Source organism: Cupressus sempervirens, chromosome 3 (genome assembly GCF_028749045.1).
Source record: "Cupressus sempervirens isolate cs-2001-9-10 chromosome 3, ASM2874904v1, whole genome shotgun sequence".
Lineage (NCBI taxonomy): Eukaryota > Viridiplantae > Streptophyta > Pinopsida > Cupressales > Cupressaceae > Cupressus > Cupressus sempervirens.
The window spans coordinates 667,986,399-667,992,405 of NC_143120.1; positions in this window are offsets into that span (position 1 = coordinate 667,986,399).

A 6,007-nucleotide genomic window follows, 5' to 3' on the forward strand; every position below is an offset into this window, starting at 1 on the left:
CTGACAGACATATCGGAGGATTGGAGACACTTGATCCTTGCAAAGTATGCAAAGGACACTTGGGCAGCTGGATTCATAGATGGGACTATTCAGGACAGCAGATACACCCTTGTGAATGAGCTCATCATTTACAAAAGACGAATATTTTTGATCCCAGGATCAGTAGTGAGGAGGGTGGTTTTGAAATCTTTTCATGATTCACCTATGGCAGGACATCCTGGTTTCTACAAGACATACCGACAGATTAGAGAGCGATTCACATGGAAAGGGCTCAAAGCAGAGGTACTTCAATATGTTAGGGAGTGTCCCACTTGCCAGCAGAATAAGCAAGAACACTCCTATCCAGCCGGTTTACTTCAACCACTTCTGATTCCTGATAGGAAGTGGGAGTGTTTGTCTATGGACTTCATCACAGGACTGCCTAGAGCCCAAGGTAGAGACTGCATATATGTGGTTGTGGATCGCCATACGAAGTTTGCACACTTCTTTCCGATCACTGCTACATACACTGCTACACAGGTGGCAGAGTTGTTCTTCAAAGAGATATTCAGATTACATGGCTTACCTTGGAGCATTGTAAGTGACAGAGACAGTAGGTTTATGAGTCACTTTTGGCAAGAGCTATTCAGGTTGTGTGCGACAGAGCTCACTCCGAGTACTAGCTACCACCCTCAGACAGATGGTCAAACAGAGATAGTAAACAAATGGGTGGAGGGATATCTCAGAAATTATATAGCAGGGCAATAGAGGGCATGGGTAAAGTGGATTTATCTTTGTGAGGATTGCTACAATACCACTTATCACATGTCTATTCAGATGTCACCCTTTATGGCCCTGTATGGGTATGAGGCACCCAATTTTATGGATCTGCTTTTGAGTGACAGTAGAGTGCCCAGTGCAGGTGATTTGTTACAGGAGAGTCAAGACCTTGTTAAGACTCTCAAGGATAATCTAACTAAGGCACAAAATCAGCAAAAGCAGTATGCAGATCAGAAGAGGACTGAGCGGACTTTTGAGGTTGGAGACATGGTGTATCTTATGTTGCAGCCTTACCGTCAATCCACTCTCAAGAAGAGTGGTGCCGAGAAACTCAAGCCACGATACTATGGTCCATTTAGGATTATCAGGAAAGTGGGAGAGGTGGCTTATGAGTTAGACTTGCCGGCGGAGAGCAAGGTGCACAATTTTTTCATGTGTCACGCCTCAAGAAGGCGCTAGGGCATCATATTGTGCCTTCTACAGTACTACCACCCCTGGATGATGAGGGAAAACTTGTTTTGATACCGGAAGCTATCATTGATTTTAGAGAGAGGAACTTGAGGAAACGCACCATCCGAGAATATTTGGTGAAGTGGAAGGATTTGCCGGTAGAGGATGCTACTTGGGAGAGCGAGGAGATTTTACAGCATCCAGAGTTGAGATTGCTTGAGGACAAGCAATTTCAAGGAGGGTGGACTGTGATGTCCCCTTCTAGCTAGAGACATCACTTTAGCTGGTGATTAGCCTATCAAAGACCCTCGTAGGCTAATAAGATTGGACAGAGGGTCACCTTGGTGTGGAGATCCTCCAAGGACCAGAGCAGAGTACTCTTTTGGGTTGCCAGAGTTTGTTTATGATGAGTTTTCCTTTGAGTTTGGCTTGGTCAGGCTATTTTTAGCAATTTTGGAGTTATAAAGATAGACCCCTGCTATTTTTAGAAAAGGGGTATGGTCATATGCAGTTCTATCATGTTAGCTCCCAGTCCAAACGACATTCAAAAATGTTGAGTAATAATGGAGATATTAATGTTTATTTAGTTAAAATTAACATTATTGGTTTTGAGCCTATATTGTTAAGTTATAATATATAACTTAAGTGAGGGTCATGATATCATAAAAGGGGCCATCGTTTCAATTAATTGTGGGTCCAAGCTTATGGAAAAATTAAAAGGGGTTTTCTAAGTTTTAATGTAATAACATTTTTTTATGTTATTATTATATCTTTTATCCCACATTGAGCGTGGAGACTCATTCTGGAGTTGAGGAGTCCTTATAAACAAACCTTGTCTTCCTTCAAGAGCAGGTTATGAGAATTGCTTAAAAACTTTGCCTTGTGAAATTTCTTGAAGTTGTGGCAACAAGGGTTTCTACAAGTTTAAGAAGAATTCAGACTGTGGAGAACGTAGTATCTTCAGAGTTGATGCAATTTGAGGGTGTGAAATATCACTTGAATTTTGCCTGTGAGTTGACTTCATTCTGGAGTCAATATTGTGTTTCAGTATGGAAAAAGTGGATGAATCTGTTTACAGGTTGGAAGGGGTTATAACAGCAGCTACAGTGCTGTGAACAGTACAGCGCTACAGTGAATTAAAAATCAGAGATTTAATATTGCGGTTTTTTGATAGGCGCTGCCCAAGGAGGAAGCAACCAGCAGCGTGGTTGCGTATCGGAGACAAAAATCAGGAAACAAGCAGTGATCAGCGTAGAGCCTATTTGGGGTTCTTACAAGGCAACTATGAAAAATGAATGGATTGGTTATTCTTGATCATCTTTGTTGTATGATTTTCTTTTATGTTGGTCTTACAGACTAATAGAAGGGAAGGGATCTTAGTGAAAACCTTATTTCTTTCACAAAGGAAAAAACTTTGGAAAGATGGTTTGAGGAGAACCTAACGCTGCAAGGAAGTCAACCTTGGCACGTCTACATTCTTTCCTTCACCTTCAGGAAGTCCAGAGCCATTTCAAGGAAATCAGATATTAAACTGGTTGGCATTGCCCATTGTGAATTAAACATAGTTCTCACTTAGGTAGACTGGGACCATATGAGTTTGTTTTACTGGGAACTCTGCCTGAGATTTCCTATCGATCAAGATCATGATTGAGGGTCAAGTGTGTGCAGTGAGGGACAACCCGAAATAAAGCAGATCTGCAAGGCAGCACTTGCAAGCCCAACATTGAAAACAACTGCCTTTTCAATCTGTCTATTCTTCTGTGAAGAACATATGCAAGGGGTAATAGATTCCATCTCGAAAATTCCCTTCTTATCATACGTGAAGTCTGTTTGAAATATTAAGCAACCTGCATGTAAATAAGAAAATATCTCTTTGTCCTAGTTATATTTGGACGTAAGTTAGAAAATGAAATTGAACCCACTACTTGAAGTGAAAGGCAAGCTTCTACAACTGTCAATCATCTGTGGCGTGAGCATTGGGATCATCAGGAGTACCTTTCTTTACCCAACTGAACTAAAAGAGACCTGCGGATGGCTTCGATCCACCTATATGATTTGAGGATGAAATTCGTCTCTTGCTTGACCATTGTTAAGTTCAACCGGTTTCTAGAATCACAGAAAGTGAGCCTACATTACCAACTTAATATATTTAGATTCTGTGCTGTATAATTTACTGGTGGAATAGCTTAGATATTTTATTATTGATTGGACCTGTACTCTTCCAAATTCTTGATCATATATTCTGTTGATTGTTCAGTTAGATTCTCGTCTCCTAGTGTGTGTAGCTGTGCATTCTACCACAACAGATCTTAATCACTATATGCATTTTATTATTTGCTGATTACTAAATACATTAGCACTCTCCCTAGGGTAGCCTGACTCCGCTGAGTATTACAGGTTTCACATCTAGATTATATCAGATGAAGAAAGGTAGGATTGGGTCTGTCAACATAATTCATCAGAATTTATAATATATATATTTTTACTGGAAAACTTAGTATGTTAATACATCTTTAGACCTGTAGTTTTCCAGTTATCGGGCTCGAAGATAATTATTGTTTTGGATGAAAGAATGGCATGACTCAAAAGAGGAAGAAATCTTCAATCCAGCCAGTCACAAGAACACATAAATCCACAGTGTGAAAGCCATCAAATGCTACTCCTGCAGATAAGGCTTCTTTGGCCTGTAAAAATCAGCATGCAGCAAGGTGCTCGTCTTTGAATCCTTCAATGAGGAAGAATCCTCAGAATGAAATAAAGGCCGCATCATCCTCAGAATGAAATAAAGGCTGCAAGCCAAAAAGACAAGGGAAGTAACATGAACAAGCCTTCTTAACTAGGTAGTTTCCTTGGAAAGCACAATGCATTGTTTTTTACGAGTAATGAGTTATTTCCTTTGGACAGATCTGCTGTGAATTTGACAGTCCACAATTCATTTAAATATCTTATTTCAAAGATGCCTCTCGAAAGATATAGCCCAGTTTAATTGATAACTACACCTCTTAATTCTCTGGGCAGAAATAAAATAAGTTGAGCAGATACTAACTTCTAAGAAAAATAAAAAAGTTCCAATTTGTAGAATGAATTGGTATTAGGAGCAGTTATATTGTCAAAGCTTGTCTTGCTCACCTGAATTCTTTTCTCAATTTGGTTGCCCTTCTTATAGTCCCATTCAAAACCACGGCAAACTTACCATATGAACAAACGCATGGTGGGCAGGCCTAGAGCAAATCTGCCTCTGAAGATGCAGAACGCATTTCTTTCTTGGGTTAATTTTATTGCATTTCTTTATATGTTTCTCTTATTACTTTCTAAATTGGCTTCATTCATCGCATGCGGTCACTTGCCTCCTGCCCTTACTCTCTTTAATTTCAGTTAGGATTCCCAATTGATGTGGCGGGACTACTGGCCAGCACGTAAACAATTTCAATCAGAATGTCTCAACATTCTGTTTAAGACATTCTGTTGACTACTATATTCTGTACTAGTCCTATACTAAGTCTTTAGCTTTTTAAAATATGCACCGAGATCCCATAGACTATTAGATGGACATTCTTATCAATGAGTTCATGACTATATCTAATCTAGTTTTAATGGAGAAATAATATGATTAAGGATATTAAACTCTGGATCTGAACATGGATGTCTTCCATCAGTCACTTTTGTGCATTTTATCACTCTTCTAATATAAATAAATTTCTTTACAAATAAAATTGATGTTGGAAAGTTTGTTTCAGATTCATTTCTAACATCCTATTAAGACATCTAAGCAACCAAATTTTACTTAAAATAATACATGCAAAAGATTACAACTGAACAATGCCGTGTCAGGGTATTGGTCTCACTTTTCTCAAGTTAATTGAATCCATTGGGTAACATTATGTTGGTAATTTGCATCATTAAAATCAAATTTCTGCAGTTAAGTGTTGTAAAAAGAGTCAATAAAAAGTGTCAAAGTCTTTCATGACAAAATTTCTCAACACTCTACCCATTCTAGTAAATTTCATTTGATTTTGAAGATTGGTACATCCTCATTTATATACATTTACTACCTACAATTATAACATGTTTAAAAATTTTAAAAATTTAAGTTTTCAACTATAATTTATAATATCAGATTAATATTTGAAAAAATATAAAATATAAACAGAATTAAACAAAGACAATTACCCAAATAAATTCAAAAGTAGAAACTAAGAAGCCTCAAAAGTAGAAAAGAAGACAATCCAAGCAGAGCATTCTAACTTCTAAACCTATCGGCTGTACACTTGCACCCCACTCTAGTGCAAGCACTAGGTTTTAATATTTTAGAGGGCAAGGAGGGTCACTATTTTTACAATTCTGTTGAATAAAGACTTATTAGACGTTTAAAGATTATTTAGGAATTCATACCGATTAAATGTAGTTGGGCGTGAGAATTCAATACAATATTAAGTACCTTAGAACTTTGTTTGATATAATTTATGATATTTTTAAAAACTTGATAAACATGAAGTGTATTAGAAAGAGAAAGGTAAAATAGGTAAACTTGATATGATATAAGGAGATTGAGTTATACATAGTTTATGATACTCTAACAAACTTGGTAAACATGAAGTATACTAAGAAAGAGAAATGTAAACTTGACATGATATAGAAAGACTGAATTATACATATTAAATAAAAGAAATGTTGTAAATAGTTACCAAAATAATTATTTCTTGTATTTATATATAGTCTTATGTCAATACTAAAAGGTTAATTAATACTGAAAGGTTAATTAAGAATGCAAATGAAATGAAGAGAACAACAAGACACA